Source organism: Ochotona princeps, chromosome 26 (assembly GCF_030435755.1).
Source record: "Ochotona princeps isolate mOchPri1 chromosome 26, mOchPri1.hap1, whole genome shotgun sequence".
Classification (NCBI taxonomy): Eukaryota; Metazoa; Chordata; class Mammalia; order Lagomorpha; family Ochotonidae; genus Ochotona; species Ochotona princeps.
Genome location: NC_080857.1, coordinates 1056695 through 1073737, shown reverse-complemented (window position 1 = coordinate 1073737; position 17043 = coordinate 1056695). Strand labels below are relative to the sequence as shown.

General features: G+C 59.5%; 1 protein-coding gene across 1 annotated transcript in view; it reads left to right on the top strand.

The window, feature by feature from the left end:
* Nucleotides 1-17043, top strand: part of MARK3 (microtubule affinity regulating kinase 3) — a 143961-nt gene that overhangs the window by 574 nt on the left and 126344 nt on the right. The window lies entirely within an intron of this gene.

Below are 17043 nucleotides of genomic sequence, written 5' to 3'. Positions count from 1 at the left end.
GCCCAAGCCACTGCCCCACAGCGCTACTCCCTGTGTCAGCACCACGGACCGTGGCCACCTGGCGGAAGGCTCTAGACCTCAGGCCCCAGCCTAGGAAAGCCAGGGCCCTGTGAAGGCCCCTGTGGCCCTCCTTGGGGGGGCCTGCTTGGTGAATGTCCATCTTTGTAGGATGCCAAGCCCAGATTTAGCCTTGGACACGAAGCAGACACCACATACGCTCCTTCTGGCCACAGCAGTGACCCCGTTCAGATCGGCTGGTTAACCTCTAAAGTTTCACCTGGACACAGCGTGGTCCTTTAGGGCCTGAAACGAGAGGTCCCCCGAGTGTCCCCTGTGGCTCAGAGGTGGCCGCTGCTGGGGAGGGAGCAGGGGAGAGGGGTTGCCGGGTCCCTTCTCCATGCTGCCCCACCCTCCTGCGGAAAGTCACGGTCTGGCTGGGTCCCTGCTACTCTCCTACGACCCCCTTAACCCAAGCAGCCATCACTGGCCTGGGTCGGGCCTCCTGCTCACTGTTCCACATGGCTCCCGTGGTCCCGCATGGCACTCCATGTACCCCTTGCCCTCAGCAACGTTAGAGAGCAGGCAGCTCTCTAAGAAACCCATATTGAAGTGGCAGCGTTCAGCAGGCAGAGTCCTAGAAAGAAAAGGTGAGACAGGGCTGTCTTCTGTCTGCTGGTTCCCCTCTCAGATGGCCACAAGAGCCAGGCCGAAGCCAGGAGCCTGGAGCTCCGTCCAGTCCCTTCCACTACTCCCTGGGCACATGTGCAGGGAGCTGGCTGGGACAACGCTACAAGAAGTGAACCTGCACTCCCGTGGGGTGCCAGCCTCACAGGTGATGGTGTGACGCTGACCACTGCTCTGCCTCTGATGCAGCTTTTTTTTTTTAAAGATTTATTTTTATTGCAAAGTCAGATATACGGAGAGAGAGGAAGAGAGAGAGAGAGGAAGATCTTCCATCCAATGGTTCACTCCCCAAGTGACCGCAACAGCCGGTGCTGCACCAGTCCGAAGCCAGGAGCCAGGAACTTCCTCCAGATCTGCCATGCAGGTGCAGGGTCCCAAGGCTTTGGGCCGTCCTCGACTGCCTTCCCAGGCGCCCATATGTGGTCCCGGTGTGTTCAAGGTGAGGATATTAACTGCGAGGCCACTGTGTGGGGCCCTGATGCAGCTTCCTGCTAGTACATCCTCGGAGGTTGCAGATACTCCGGCTCTGGGCTCCTGTCTTCACACCGCCACAGGCCTGTTTTGGGCATTTGGAGAAATGAACAAGGGATGGGAGTATCCCTCTCTCTCTCTCTCAAAATCATTGTGAAGAAACAAATGTTGAGGCTAATGTGCTATCACAGGCTATCTCTGCCTCGGGCACTAGCATCTCATTTGGGCTGCTCCACTTCTCATCTAGCTCCCTGCTCATGTGCCTGGGAAAGTCCTTGGGCTCCTGGACCCACATAGAAGACCTAGGAGAAGCTCTTAGCTTTAGGCCGGCTCATGTATGACCATTGCAGCGATTTGCTCTTTCTCTAACCCTGAAAATAATAAATCCTTTAAGAAAAAATGGATGTTATTCCCCCACAGAGCGGTAAAGCCGGATAGGTAAAACAAGGCCAGGTACGCACAAACCTGAAGGAGCCGTGGCTGCAGGAGCCCCTGCCATTGTCTGTCCCTCCCCTTGCTCACCCACTGCTGTACCCTCCCGGGAAGTCCTCTGATCCATCCGTGCACACACTTGCTTTAAGGGAGTCTGCCAGGCGCTGGCTGCAGCCAGAGGCGCGGGCCACTCAGCATGGAAGCCAGGTCCCCGCAAGAGGCAAGCCTGCTGTATTGTCACAGATGGGTGGGGGCGCAGGGCTGGATGTGGTCTGGGGGAGAGGCGAGGGGATGGGTTCCCCAGAATGGGCGGTGTGACTAAGGACTGGGGGCTCACCACAGCATTTGCTGAGGTCTCCTACCTGCCCTGGCCCAGGACTGGCTCCAAGGACAACACCCACACACGACCCTGGAGGCGAGAGAGGCCGCTTAGGCTTCCTCACGCAGGGGACTTGGCCTCCAGTCGCTGCATGCCCATAGCAGGGGCCACAGTGGCCCTCTGCGAGGGGACCAGCAGGTGACACCAGGCCCCTGGGGTGGGGAGAAGGATGGTGAGGTACCAAGTAAAGACTTGCCACTTCTACCAGACTGGGAGAATGCTTGATTTATCTATCACCATGGCAACTCTGACACCCCACCTTGGCAAAATCCCTGGACCCGCCCAGGGAAGAGGTATGAGGGGGAAGGGGACTTGCAGAGACCCTGTGAGGGGCAGGAGCCTCCGTAGTGTGGTCTGCCCTAGCCCAGCAACAACTGGCAGTGTGCCAGTCTGCTTTCCTTCCTGCTACCTCAGGCTGGCGTCCAGGAAAGGAATGCTCCCGGGAGGAAGTCCTGTGGCTTCCGGCCAGGCTGCCCACCCCCAACGCAGTGGGGCTGGTTCTTCAGGCTGGGGAGGAGCTGCTGCCCTGCTGGGAGAGGCAGGTCCCCCTTCCCCCTAGGGGAAGGAGCATTGCTTCTCACACCTGTGCCAGGTGGGCCACATCTGGAACTCCAGGTCCCACTGTGGCACTCCCAGCTGCTTGCTACTTCCCATGGAGATGGCACAAGACCAGGCCCAGGAAGGGCTTGGTCCCAAGGGAACTGAGGCTTGGGTTACCGCACCAAGACCTGAGGAGCCCTGGGGGGCAGGGGGCACGGGAGGACGCCTGTGCACTGCATGGTCAGCACAGCCTGCTATCACAGGCTGGTACCTATGTGCGTGGGGGTGAGAATATATGTCCCCAGGACAAGGGTACAGGCTCAAGGCCTGCAGGGGTGCACCTCTGTCCCGGCCACACCAGGCCGCTACAGCCCCATCCTCACCTGCTCTCAGGGCCACACAACTAAGATTCATGCAGTGTGATGCAGTGTGAGTTGTCACTTAGAAAATTAAAACTGAGGGCCCGATACAGTGGCCTAGCTGCTAAAGTCCTCACCTTGGGTGCACCAGGATCCCGTATGGGTACTAGTTCTAGTGCTGGCAGCCCTGCTTCCCATCCAGCTCCCTGCCTGTGGCCTGGGAAAGCACCAGAGGACGGCCCAAAGCTTTGGGATCCTGCACCCGCGTGGGAGACCCGGAAGAAGCTCCTGACTCCTGTTTCTGGATCAGCTCAGCTCTGACCATTGTGGTCACTTGAGGAGTGAATCATCGGATGGAAAATCTTCCTCTCTGTCTCTCCTCCTCTCTGTATATCTGACTTTGCAATAAAAATAAATAAATCTTAAAAAAAAAAAGGAAAAAATGGAAACTGAGATGTTCATGCTAAAAATTAGATATATTAACTGTAGTATGGCCTGAACATGGAATTCTGTGTAGCTTCTTAAGGCAATGTACGGACCAATGCTTGCGTGTTTGTTAAGCAGCTGCATGTGGTGCTGGCATCCCACGTTAGGGCACTGGTTCGGGTCCTGGTTGCTCCATGACTGATCCAGCTCCCTGCTAATGCACCTAGCGAGGCAGCTGAAGACAGCCCGAGGCCTTGAACACCCTGGCTCGTGTTCCAGGCTCCTGGCGTTGGCCCGCTCCACACACGTCGTGGTGTGGGCATTTCAGGTGTGAACCAGTGGGTGAAAGCTCTCCCCCATCTTTCCCTCTCTCTATATTCCTCTACTTTTCAAACAAATTAAGTTTTAGAAAAGCTAATGGACACAGACAGGGCCATCCATTCAAAGAACCGAAGGCTGTGAGCTCGCATTGTGCAGGCCACGGGCGAGGACTCGGACAGTCTGTCCTGCTGTCAGGGCACGGACCACAGACCAGGCACCGTGGAGCCATGCACACGCTGGGGAGGGGGCAGCGGCCGGGAGGTGGCCTGACCTGCAGGGTGGGCCCTGGCCCTGGAAGTTCTGCCCCTCTGCCCTGCGGCTGCCGTGACCCCGTGACCCCAGCAGTGGTTTCTGCGGTTTCCTGCCGCACACTCTCCAGGCCACAGCACTTCCTGAAGGGTGCTGCCTCAGCCGACCGCACAGAGGACTCCGGAGGCCAAGACCCTGCCGGGTCACACGCAGAAAGCCTCGCAGAGGCAGGAGAGGGAGCCCCAGCCACGCGGGGAGAGGCGCGGGCTGGGACTTCTAACTGCAGGTCGGAGGGCGTGCAGAGGGGGGCTGTGGAATTGGGGAGCCAAGGCCCCAGGAGCGGAGCTGGACAGCAGGCACAGAGCCTGCGCGCGCGGTCAAACGTGAGCCCACATCCAGTTTCCTGCTGATGCACAGCCTGGAAGCAGCAGGCGAGGGCTCCACTGCCGGGACCCCTGGTACCCACCCCGGAGACCCAGCTCCTGGCCTCAGCGAGCCGCCCCGCAGCAGCAGGCAGCTGGGGACTGACCCAGCCAACCAGCAGATGGAAATGCGTGTGCTGTCTTGAAGTAACTCAGTCAGTCAGAGGCCCGGTGGGGAGCAGCTGGCTCCAAGGAGAGCCTGTATTTACCGAGTCCCATGACAAAGAGGACCACAGCGAGGCGTTGGGGAGCCGGCTCCACGGTTGCCCCGTGCCCACAGCTCCCTAACTCCTTGTTGGCAATGTGTCCCTGAACCAGGGCTCCAGACCTGGCTGCAGACCTGCCAGGGGGAAGGGAGGAGGGACAGCGTGGCTGCTGCGGCCACGCTCCAGCGGCTGTCCCTGCTGTGCTCCTGCTGAGGGTGGCCTGGGCCTGCTGTTCAGCTGGCACAGCCCTCTTGGAGTGTGCCACCTCTTGATTGCTGGCGCCTGGCCTACCCGGGAGCACACACCCTGCCTTCCTAATCCCTCACTCCTGTCGCCCCACCGTAGCCAAGCATGTGCCCAGCAGCCAAGAGCACTGGACCAGGCAGTGGCCAGCAGCTGAGCCCCTGCCCAGGGAGCCAGCTCCACATCCCAAGCAGGAAGAGGCCTCTGTCCCTGAGGCAGCAAGCAGCCAGTGAGGCACAGCAGGTGCCCAGTAGCCCCTGAGTCTGCATCCCTGCTACCCGCCCTGCAGCTGTGGAGACTCGTCCAGGGGCACACAGAGTCCTGTGTCCTGCAGCGGCCTGGGCACAGGTGACAAGTGAGAAGGCCAGGGAAGATGCTGTGTCCCTCCACCAGAGCCAGCGGGACCACTTGGTGATCCCACCGAGACAGAGCCTGGCTGTGGCCTCTGGGCTGGCTGGGCAGATGCAGCCAGGCTCCAGGTCCCTCCCCCCTGCTGGGGGCCCTGGCCAGTGGACAGTCAGCTTTAGGTCCCCACAAGGACACGGCTGGGAAAACTGGCTGTGTGGACGGCAGAAGTCCATCTCACCTAGCATTCCCCGAGATTCAGGTCCAGGATGGGCCAGGCCCTCGGCCACAGGGTTCCAAGGCCCCTCAGGGGCTCCACCCCAAGACCCCTGCAGATGCGCCACCTCCTAGGGTCCTGAGGACCATTCGGGGGCGGGGGGGTTACTCCACCAGGGCTGTGGCTGTGTGACCGCGACCCTCAGGGACCAGACCCCGGTGGGCAGGGACTCCTCTTGGGCCTCGACTCCGGCCTCGCTGCACCTTGCCTCCAGCTCCAGCAGGCAGTACTGCCCTTGCGCCCACTTTCCGCAAAGAGGCAGAAGGCCTGGCCGGTGCGGGGAGCGACACACCCGACGCACTTGAGGCCCGCTGGGCGTCCGTGCCCAGGGCTGCTCGCCCCTCGGCCGTGCAGGGGCAGGGCATGGGGGCTGGCGGAGCCACGCGCCTCCCCTGTGTCCAGGCTAGCGACGACGGAGTGTGGCTGTGTGGCCGGGCAGCGTCTCCCCAAGCCCCCACCCCCGGGCTGGGTTGTTCCTGAGCGGTGAACATGAGCCGCCCCTTCGTGGGGTGGGCCGGGTGCCTCGGAGGCCGGCAGCGGGAGGAGACCTGGACGGGTGGCCGTGACCTGCCTCCCGGGCTCTGGGCAGCGCTGTGCCTTCCCGCTCCCCCAACTCCCAGCACCTTGAGCTCCCCTTTTCACTTCCACCTGCCGGGAACCAAGCCCACTGGACCTGCGGGGGGCGGGTTCCCGGCGCTGCGGGCTGATGAGCGCCCCATGACGCCTCGATTTCCCCAGTGTAAAGTGGGTGGCGAGGCCCCACCAAGGGCAATGGTCAAGACGAGCCGGCCTCCCCCGCCCGGTTTTCCGGGCGCGAGGGGCAGGGACTTTGGGCTGCCCAGAAGGAGGGCCCGGCTCGTCAGGCCGGGTAGCAGAGACCCGCCCTCTCCAGAGGACGTGAGCCCGGCCGCCTGCCCCCAGCGACCTCGCTCGGCTTGCGCAAGCCGGGGCGCAGGCAGCTGGGCGCAGGCGGGCGCCCCGACTCCGGGCGAGTGCTCGGCCGCACAGCCCCACGAGTGTCCGCCTCGGGTGGACGCCACAGTAGCACGTAAGGTCTCAGAGTCTGTCCAGCAGGTGGCAGTGGTCTCTTGGAGGGATGGATGTGAGAAAGGCAGCAGCGGGGGTACTGGGGCGCCGGGATGGCCAGCCTCTATGGAGGGGGACAGTATGGGTGACCCCTTCTAAGGATTAGCCTGCCTGCACCCCCCTCCTGTCCTGTCCCCAGCAGGAGCTGAGGCCTCATGGGATCTCCGCTATCCCCTGCCGGACTCACCTCTCCGCTGCTGCAGGCACAGTGCCCAGGACAGGGGTCTTGCTGATCCTGCCACCAAGACCCTCCTGGAGGACGAGGGTCTCTGATCCCTCCACACGCATTTCACGCGCCCTCTTCTGTCTGAGCTGATTCCCCTTGGGAGCACAGGACTGGGAATTTTGCACTAGGGGGGTTTCTTATTCATCTTGATGACCCCAGAATCCAGGACTGACAGTAACAGATATTCAGCATTAACATCTGCTAATAAATGGATATAAATGAATACTTAGCTCATAAATCAGTGGCAAAAGAATGGTGAGGAGGGGGTTGTCACTGTGGACCAACAAGCTAATCCTCCACCTGTGTGTGCCCACATCCCACGTGGGCGCTGGTTCTAGTCCCAGCTGCTCCACTTCCCATGCAGCTCTGTGCTTGTGGCCTGGGGGAACAGTGGAGGACAGACCAAGTCCTTGTATCCTGCACCCACATGGGAGACTGAGACAGCAGATGGAATAGCCTTTTTCATTTCTCCTTTCTGTAAACCAGATTTTCAAATAAAGATAAATAAAATTTTTTTTGTTTCTGTTTTTGAAAGATCTCTTTATTTTTATTGCAAAGTCAGGTATATATATATAGAGAGAGAGAGCGAGAGAGAGAGAGAGAGATCTTCCATCCGATGATTCACTCCCCAAGTGACCACAACGGCCGGTGCTGTGCCGATCTGTAGCCAGGAGCCAGGAACTTCCTCCAGGTCTCCCACACGGGTGCAAGGTCCCAAGGCTTTGGGCCGTCCTCGACTGCTTTCCCAGGCCACAAGCGGGGAGCTGGATGGGAAGCAGGGCTGCCGGGACTAGAACCGGCGCCCATATGAGATCCCAGTGCGTTCAAGGTGAAGACTTTAGCGGCGGGACCACCGCACCCGGCCCAATAAAAAATCTTAACAAGTGGGTGGGTGGATGATGAGGATGGTAGCAGACAGACAGAAGCTGGGATGACTGAGTAATGTTTCTCTATTAATACTCATATGTAGCCAATATCAGAATATAGGGTAAGGATAGTGGATGGGGACATAGGGAAGTGATGGATGGGAGAGTAAGCAGGTGGTTGGATGAAGAATGGGGGTAGGGGAACCAATGGGTGAGTCTCAGGTCGGTGATGGCGGGTGGCCAGACCCACAATGAATGCTGGAGTGTGGTGCTTCATGGATGGTGGGAACGTGGCAAGTCTGTGCAGATCAAGAATTTGTCCACTGACGGTTTAGAAGGGCCGGTGGAGTCTATGCAGGAGGCATGACAGTCTATTGGGCACACTGGGCTGACCCAGAGCAACCTCTGGCATACTTAACACTGGCTGGCAACAGGCCTGGTTGGAGAGCGTGGGGGAGGCCTTGGCTGCGTGGAGCCTACCACTAAGGGGCGCAGGAACTGGAAGGGGGCTGAGTTCTGGTCGGGTCACAGTTGTAATCCCTTGGCACAAATATCGATTCGGACTTGACGCACCATGCCAGATTAGACCGCAGCACAGTTTGGTGCTCCGGAGGACCAGGATAGATGTGGGACGGGCTCGGCTAGGCCTCAACCCCAACTGAGCCATATATGAGATATACGTGGGTATGGACGAGCCGTGGCTGGGCTGAAACTCTCAACAGCAGGAACCAGAATGGGTTGAAGAGTGGAGCTGGCCGAAGGACCTGCTGGTATGCGTGAAGCCCGACACCAGGAAGGGGTTGGAAGGAGGAATCTGAACAGTTCCTCTGACAGGACACTGACTCTACAAATAAACGCAGGAAGCATGGAGGTAAATAACCCAGAAGAGGCTTTGGAAAGTGACCCACTGGCATACATTTGGCTCGGGTTGGGGGCAGACCAGGCTGAGTCAGTTCACGTCATCCACTGGCAAGCCCAAGCGCTGGAACTGTGTGGGGGCCTGGCCAAGCTTGGTTGCGATAAAAAAAAAAAACAGTACAAAACACAAAATGCCAAGGTGAAATGGCCTATGCCAGTAGGGAGTGCAACACCCGACCAGCACACCTCCCACTGGTTTAGGTGAGGGACGAGAGTGTGATGGGCAGAACCGGGAAGGGCTGCAATACTCATTGGTTCCAATGGAGGTCGGGGCTCAGAATAGAACCAACCCAGGGGTTACAACCACCAGCTGATCGGAGTGATGGACGGTGGCGGGCACTGTGCTTACTAGTAGTACATGTAGGAGCCTGGACTGGGAATGCCTCAAAGTTTCTTTGGGGATTCCCCTGAACAAAATGGAGGAATCAAAGCATTAACCAAGAAAAGATGGAAGATGGAGCAGATCAATCAACCACCTCAGCTATATGCTTGCAGCGGAAAACTGGACAAGGGGAAACTCTAAGATGGACTATGTCAATCAGTGGACTCTGCACCAGCCTCATCATACCTGGACTGTTGCTGATGATATGTTGGAGCTTCTAATTGATCGAGGTGACGCTCTGCTGGCTCTGCCTTCAAACCTGAGAGGGCCTCCCTAAGAGGCCGTTGAACTTGACTGGACAAGTGGGATGCTGGACTCTGTATGGTGTGAGCTTGTAATTAGGGAATCCCAATGGAACTTGAGCTGTGGTTATGCATCAAGGTGAAGGAATTCACCATGGGGGAAGGGTTTGGGGTGAAGGGAGGGGAATCCCAGTACCTATGAAATTGTGTCATGTAATACAATGTAATTAATGAATAAATGAATATTAAAAAGAAAAGAATTTGTCCACTGAAAGATAGGGTGAGGAGATGTGGGTGTTGGCTGAAGCTCTGGGTCTTGAGTGAATTGAGGCTCACAGGGAGCACGTAGGGGGTGCCTGGCTTGTGCCTGGGTCGTGGAAGTGTGGGCGGATAAATCACGAATGGACGGTTGTGATGGACTGAGATGGGGTGGATGACAGATAAATGATCGTGACACAGGACGGAGCAGAGAATCAAACGGTGCCTGTGTGGCGGATGGATTCCAAGTACATGGGAAGTGGCTCATGGGCTGTCTGGGGAGTCAGATGGATAATGGACGCTTGGTATGCACTGCATGGATTCTCCGTGGATGGGTGGTGATCACACAATGAAAGGATGCACAGGTTCCACAGTAGGAGCCACAGCTTAGCAGATGGGCTAGTGGAAGGTGAGTGGTGGATGAACACCGGTACAGTGTTGGTGGAAGATGGAGGGTTAATGTAGACAGGCGGCTAGTGACCAGTGAAGGAAAACTGCTGAATGGACAGTTAGCCGGGGCAAGGGGATGGTGTGAGGCTGTGAATGGAGCGGCTGTTGGGTAGACAGTCAGCCGGGGTGGGGATGGTGTGAGGCTGTGAACAGAGCGGCTGTTGGAGGGACAGTCAGCCGGGGCGAGGGGATGGTGTGAGGCTGTGAACGGAGGGGCTGTTGGAGGGACAGTCAGCCGGGGTGGGGATGGTGTGAGGCTGTGAACAGAGCGGCTGTTGGAGGGACAGTCAGCCGGGGTGAGGGGATGGTGTGAGGCTGTGAACGGAGGGGCTGTTGGGTAGACAGTCAGCTGTGAACGGAGGGGCTGTAATGGATGGGTGGTTTACCACATCCCCAGTATCTAGACTAAGCCTGGCACTGAGAAGGGAGCAATGGTAGATGGATTTGGGGTGTGTGAAGGGCAAGAAATGGCAGGATGCTGAAGATCTAGAGGATACGGCAGGATCGACGCTGAATGGACAGAGAAGGTGTCGAGAGATGGCAGGTGGTGCTTAGGACCTGACTGAATGATAGGTAGCTCACGGTTGGCATTGTAGGCAGATGAATCATGGCTGATTGGAAAAGTCAGGGGAGAAGAAGAGAATACAGGTGGAGAGCCTGCGAATTGGCAGGGGGGTACATGGTGCACAGGAACCTGAAGAGTGGGCGCAAAGATGCCCAAAGCTGGAGTTGGGAGCTGCTGGAGACGCTGTTCCACGGAGTGCAGCTGGCTGCAGAGTGGGAAGTGACTGCGGGGTCACACTCACAGTGTACTGGTGGCCGAGAACGCCAGAGTAACAACACGGAGCGGTGGTCGGAGAGGGAAGGTGACGGGTATTCCCATACGGTCTGCGCCTACTAGGTAGTGGATGAGCCGTGGCAATTGGGGGGTGCTGAACGGATGGAAGGTAAATGGTGGCTTGTGGACAGGCAGGGGTTGACACTGGATGCTGCGTGTCAGTAGATATTGTTTGTAAATGTTGAATGTTAGACCATTGATGGTGGATATCAGTGGAGGCTGATGGGGCAGTTATGCAGCCTGACCCCCATACGTGCTCCTGTACACACCGAGGGCCACTGAGGTGTGCTCCAGGCTATTCTGGTCCTCTGGGGCCTGGGGCTGAGCAGAAAAACGAGAGGAGCCCCCCAAGTGGCAGCAACGGCCGGTGCTGCGCCGATCCGGAGCCAGGAGCTGGGAACCTCCTCCATGTCTCCCACACGGGTGCAGGGTCCCAAAGCATTGGGCCGTCCTCGACTGCTTTCCCAGGCCACAAGCAGGGAGCTGGATGGGAAGTGGAGCAGCCGGGATTAGAACCGGCGCCCATATGGAATCCCGGCGTGTCCAAGACAAGGACTTTAGCTGCTAGGCCACGGCACTGGGCCCAGCCCTCCTCCCTTCTCTTGTCCCACTGGGGCTCCCCTTGCTACGTACCCGTGACTATATAATCCTGCACCCTGATGCTCAGGGCCCAGCATCCTCCACAGACAGGGTCAGGTCCTTCGGGAGAGGCTGCCTGGAGGCTGGGCTGGGAGGGCCAGAGTGAGATGCATAGGCCAGGCGGATGAGCAGGCTGAGCAGTTGGAGGGAAGGCAATCTAGAACAAGCCTACTGTGGAGGCTCTGGGCCAGCGGCCAGTGCTCCAGCACAGGCAAGTGAGAGTGACGCCCCTCCCCACACACCCCAGTGACCAGGGGCAGTTGGACAGGAAGATAAGGAGAGGAGCTCTGTGCCTGAGCTCCCTGGGGACAGAAGGGTGTGGGTTCCCCAGGCCCCCGGCTCTGGAGACAGCAATGCGTGGGGGGCAGGGGACTGTGCTGGTGGGGTGTGGGCCAAGAGAGCTCACAATGCCCACTGCCCACGCTGGCGCTGGACCCTGGCATTGGTGGAGATCTGCTCTCTACCCACCCTTGGCTGTCTCCAGGTGACGGCTCAGTCACCTGGCAGCATCCTCCTTCCTCTCTGGGTGCCCCTATCCCCTCTCCAGCCCTTGGCCGTCCTGTCCTGTTCTCAGTGGCCACTGGTTTTCCACTATCCGGGACTCTGAGTTCACTCCTGTCTCTGTCCTGGCTGCCCTGTGCTTCAGCTCAATTTCCGCTTCTGGACTGGATTGGGGGTGTGGAGGCCCAGGTGGGTGTGGCCTGGCTGCCCACAGCCCCCTGCAGGGCGTGCCCCAATCCGGCCTCCCTGGGCCTCCAGGGGACCTCAGCTGAGCTAGGCGGAGGGGAGTTGTCCCAAAAGAGCAGTCGTTCAAAGGGACAAGCCTGGAGCCTGGGGTGGCAGGTAGGATCCAGCACCAGCTGTGACCACCTGCCCCCGTCTTTGCAGGTGGTAGAAGTGGCCCCAACACAAGCACCCCTAGCCTACAGTTCTAGAGTCTCCTCCTACTGAGGGAGTTGGAGGCCTTGTAGGGAAGGTACGTGGTTGGGGTCCCAGGGGGGTTGTGACCTGGGGCCTGCCTTGCCTCACTGGTGCCCTTAGCACACCCACTGGGGTGGCTTCATGTCCCCCGCTGGCCGTAGCACACCCACTGGGGTGGCTTCATGTCCCCCGCTGGCCGTAGCACACCCACTGGGGTGGCTTCATGTCCCCCGCTGGCCGTAGCACACCCACTGGGGTGGCAGGTGCAGTTGCTCGATACAAAGGCCTGTGGAGCTCGAGCAGCCTGACTGGGGGGAGCAGGTCTGGGTCTCTCCCGTCCACGCTTTGAGCCTGGATGAGGCCTGGGGAGGGGCCAAGAGGGGGAGGGGTCAAGAGGGCTTCCATGGGAAGGCAGGAGAGCAGCACGCAGGAGGAAGCCCTGAACTGGCAATGAGAGTCGGGGGATCAGCCCAGGCTGGGGGCCAGGGGGCTGCCTGCTCTGCTGCCCTCGGAGGCCCGGTGGGTCACCCGGTCTTATTTGTGGTCCTGGGTTCTGAGAGGCCCTGGCCAGGGCCATGGTGGGAGGCAGCCATGTACCCTGCAGCCACAGGGAGGGAGACCTGCCTGGCTGGGCAAAGACACCAGGCTGGGACAGGCAGGCAGGCCCCGAGTGCCAGGACAGGCAGGCAGGCCCCAGGTGCCAGGACAGGCAGGCAGGCCCCAGGTGCCAGGACAGGCAGGCAGGCCCCAGGTGCCAGGACAGGCAGGCAGACCCCGAGTGCCAGGACAGGCAGGCAGGCCCCGAGTGCCAGGACAGGCAGGCAGGCCCCAGGTGCCAGGACAGGCAGGCAGGCCCCAGGTGCCAGGACAGGCAGGCAGGCCCCAGGTGCCAGGACAGGCAGGCAGACCCCAGGTGCCAGGACAGGCAGGCAGGCCCCAGGTGCCAGGACAGGCAGGCAGACCCCGAGTGCCAGGACAGGCAGGCAGGCCCCAGGTGCCAGGACAGGCAGGCAGGCCCCAGGTGCCAGGACAGGCAGGCAGGCCTCAGATGCCAAGTAGTGGACCAGCCCAGCAAGGGGAGAAATCTCCCAGTGTGGCCAGTGACCTCTGTCCTGCAAAGGCATCAAATGGGAGGCAGAGACAAAGGAGAACAGCAGGTTGCCATGGCAACAGAGTGTGGGCCTCTGTGCTGGAGGTGGCCGGGGGTGAGGGGGCAGCAGGGAAGACCCCGGGCACCGGGGCACAGGGAGGGGCTGCAGCTCATCTTGGGGAGGCCTGTGTGTGCAGGCACACATGCACACACGTATGCGTATGCACACCTGGCTGGTGAGTGGGCAGGCGTCATCTGGCCTTGACTCCCCTCCTGCTCCAGTCATTCAGGCTGGGCAGCGGGACCCCCTGTGGAGGGCTCGAGAGGCCCCTGAAAGAGGAGAGGGCACACCCAGAGGGGGTGGGAGACAAATTCAACTGCAGGTCCCAGAGCACCCCTAGCCTCTTCCATCCCGATGGCAAAGCTTTACTAGTCAGCACCCTGTCTGCCCAGGATGGTGTCCGGGACTGCCCCTGGGGAGCTGCTGAGGAGGCCCCAGTTCTGCTCCACACACTCTACCCTGGCTCCAGTGGGCGGAGGATACTCCTGCTCCTGGGCCCGCTCACCCTCCCCTCCTCACCTTCTCAGGGGTCTGCCGGGACCGCAGCCCTCAACCAACACGAAGGCCTTTGTGTCTCAGCAGCCCCCTCCCCACGCCTGCTGGGAGCACCAGGGAAGGCTTCAGACACCCTGCCAGTGAGCGCACCAGCTCCGGGGACCCGGCAGCACCGGCCCAGTGACAGCTGACAGCTGCAGAGGGCCAGCCTGCTGCCCCTGTGGGCAGCCACACTGCAGCGTCTCAGCTCGGCTGGCCTGCAGCTCTTCTTCCGGCCCCTCCCCATCCTACAGCTTGAAGCAGAAATACAGACGCTTTGCGGTGGCCAGGGGTTGCACACCTGTTGAGCATGTTGGGACTTGGGGCTCTGTCAGCGGCCTTCAGGGCAAGGCTGACCCAGCCAGAGTGCCAGGTAGGGGCTCTGCCCAGCAATGGGGGGCTGCACCCAAAGGTCTTCGGGGCACTGAGGTCCCTGGTGCCTGGGCTGTAACCCTCCTTCTGTCCTGCCCCAGCCCAGCTTCCCTCAGGTTTGTCTGCACTATACCTTCTGGGGGCGGGGCTGGGCACCAGAGTCCTCCCTGTAATTCTCCTTCCCCAGGGATGGAACACCCTCCCAGGCCACCCCAGGATGGAACCTTTCAAGCAGATGAGGGTGAAAAGGGAGGGGAGGGACTGAATAACCCTTGAGGCTGCGAAGTCACCAAACTGGCCACCAGGGCGGATCCTGGCCTCCTGGCCCTGGGGCTGGTCAGGACTCGGGGGAGGGGCAAAACCTGCAGGTAGCCCCCAAAAATCATGGCAGAAGGCAAGGCACAGGTGCAGGAATTGCCTGCCAGCCTTTCTGCCCCGGGTGTATGACGGCGCTATTTACAGAGCATGACGGAATGGATGGGAGACGGAACACAGACCCACATCCCACATCCCGGCTCCAGGAAAGCCATCCCTGAGCCACTCGCCCACAGCTGTGTGGCTAAGGGCAGCTCACCAAGCCCCAGGGCCCACTGCTGGACCCTGGCCCTGGGTCCTGGGCGTTGCTGGTTCCCGCTCATGTCCCCTGGACTCTGCTGGGGACACTGGAGGCCAGCCTCAGTGACAGGAAAGGCCCCCTGGCCGGCTGGACACCCCTTGCTGTGTGAACTGAACTCTCATTTATTTTAAAGATTCCTTTATTTATTTGGAAGGCAGAGTTAACACAGAGATCTTTCTAACTGCCAGTTCACTCTCCCCAAGGACCAGGCTGGGACAGTCTGAGGCCAGGGACCGGAAGTCTCCTCCAGGGGCCTCTGCCACCCTCCCAGGCAGGGAGCTGGACCTGAAGCGGCACAGCCGAGTCTGGACCTGGTGCCATGACATGGGATGCCGGCACTGCATGCAGGACTTCACCCGCTACAACACGAGGCCCCTGAACTGGACTTCCAGAACCGAGCGCTTCCTGGAGGAGGGGTGCGGCCCAGCTGCAGAGGGCATTTCCAGTACCTTCCAGTGTGTCACACACGGAATTCTGTGCCCTCAGCACTGTGGCTCCATGTCCGAAACCCCTTTCAGAAGGTGACATCGTGGTAAAGTGGCAGCAAGCACAGGCAAGGACTTCAGGGGACCCTAACCCAGCAGGAAGGGGATCAGACACGCTCATACACACACACACACACTCCCTCACACACACACTCCCTCACACACACACTCACTCCCTTGCCGGAGTCTCACACACACACACTCACACACACACACTCCCTCACACACACACACACTCCCTCCCTCACACACACACTCCCTCACACACACACTCACTCCCTCACACACACACTCACACACACACACTCACTCACACACACACACTCACTCCCTCACACACACACTCCCTCACACACACACACTCCCTCCCTCACACACACACTCACACACACACTCACTCACACACACACACTCACTCCCTCACACACACACTCCCTCACACACACACTCACTCCCTCACACACACACTCACACACACACACTCACTCACACACACACACTCCCTCCCTCACACACACACTCACACACACACACTCACTCACACACACACACTCACTCCCTCACACACACACTCACACACACACACTCACTCACACACACACACTCACTCCCTCACACACACACTCCCTCCCTCACACACACACTCACACACACACACTCACTCACACACACACACTCACTCCCTCACACACACACTCCCTCACACACACACACTCCCTCCCTCACACACACACTCACACACACACACTCACTCACACACACACTCACTCCCTCACACACACACACTCACTCCCTCACACACACACTCCCTCACACACACACTCACTCCCTCACACACACACACTCACACACACACACTCACTCACACACACACACTCACTCCCTCACACACACACTCACTCACACACTCACTCCCTCACACACACACACACACACTCACTCACACACACACGCACACACACACTCACTCCCTCACACACACACACTCCCTCACACACACTCACACACACACTCCCTCACACACACACACTCCCTCACACACACACACTCACTCACACACACACACACTCCCTCACACACACTCACACACACACTCCCTCACACACACACACTCCCTCACACACACACACTCCCTCACACACACACACTCCCTCACACACACTCCCTCACACACACACACACTCCCTCACACACACTCCCTCACACACACACACTCCCTCACACACACTCACTCCCTCACACACACTCACTCCCTCACACACACACTCACACACACACACTCACTCCCTCACACACACACTCACACTCACACACTCTCAGGAGGGCCATGGGGCAGGTCCAGAGAGAGGCCTCAGAAGGAACCCACCCCAGCCTGGTCCCAGACTTCTGCCTGGGGAGTGACCAGGGGATAAATGACTCTTCTCCTTGAGGTCAGAGGTCACAGCTTTTGGTCACAGTGGTCCGGGCCCCAGTAGGGCATAGACTACATGCTGCAGGTGGCCCGGGGACAGTAAGGAGAGTCACCCTGTGTTTTCCCAGGACCCTCAGCCTCCTCTACCTTCCCCCGCCTCCCTCTGCCTCTCCCGCCTTCCCCCTGCCTCTCCACGCCTCCCACCCCTCTGTGCAGGCGCCAGCCAGGCCAGTGTGGGACAGGCCTGGATCTGTTCCCCTTGGATTTTCCCCGAGTTTCTTTCCTAGGATGCTA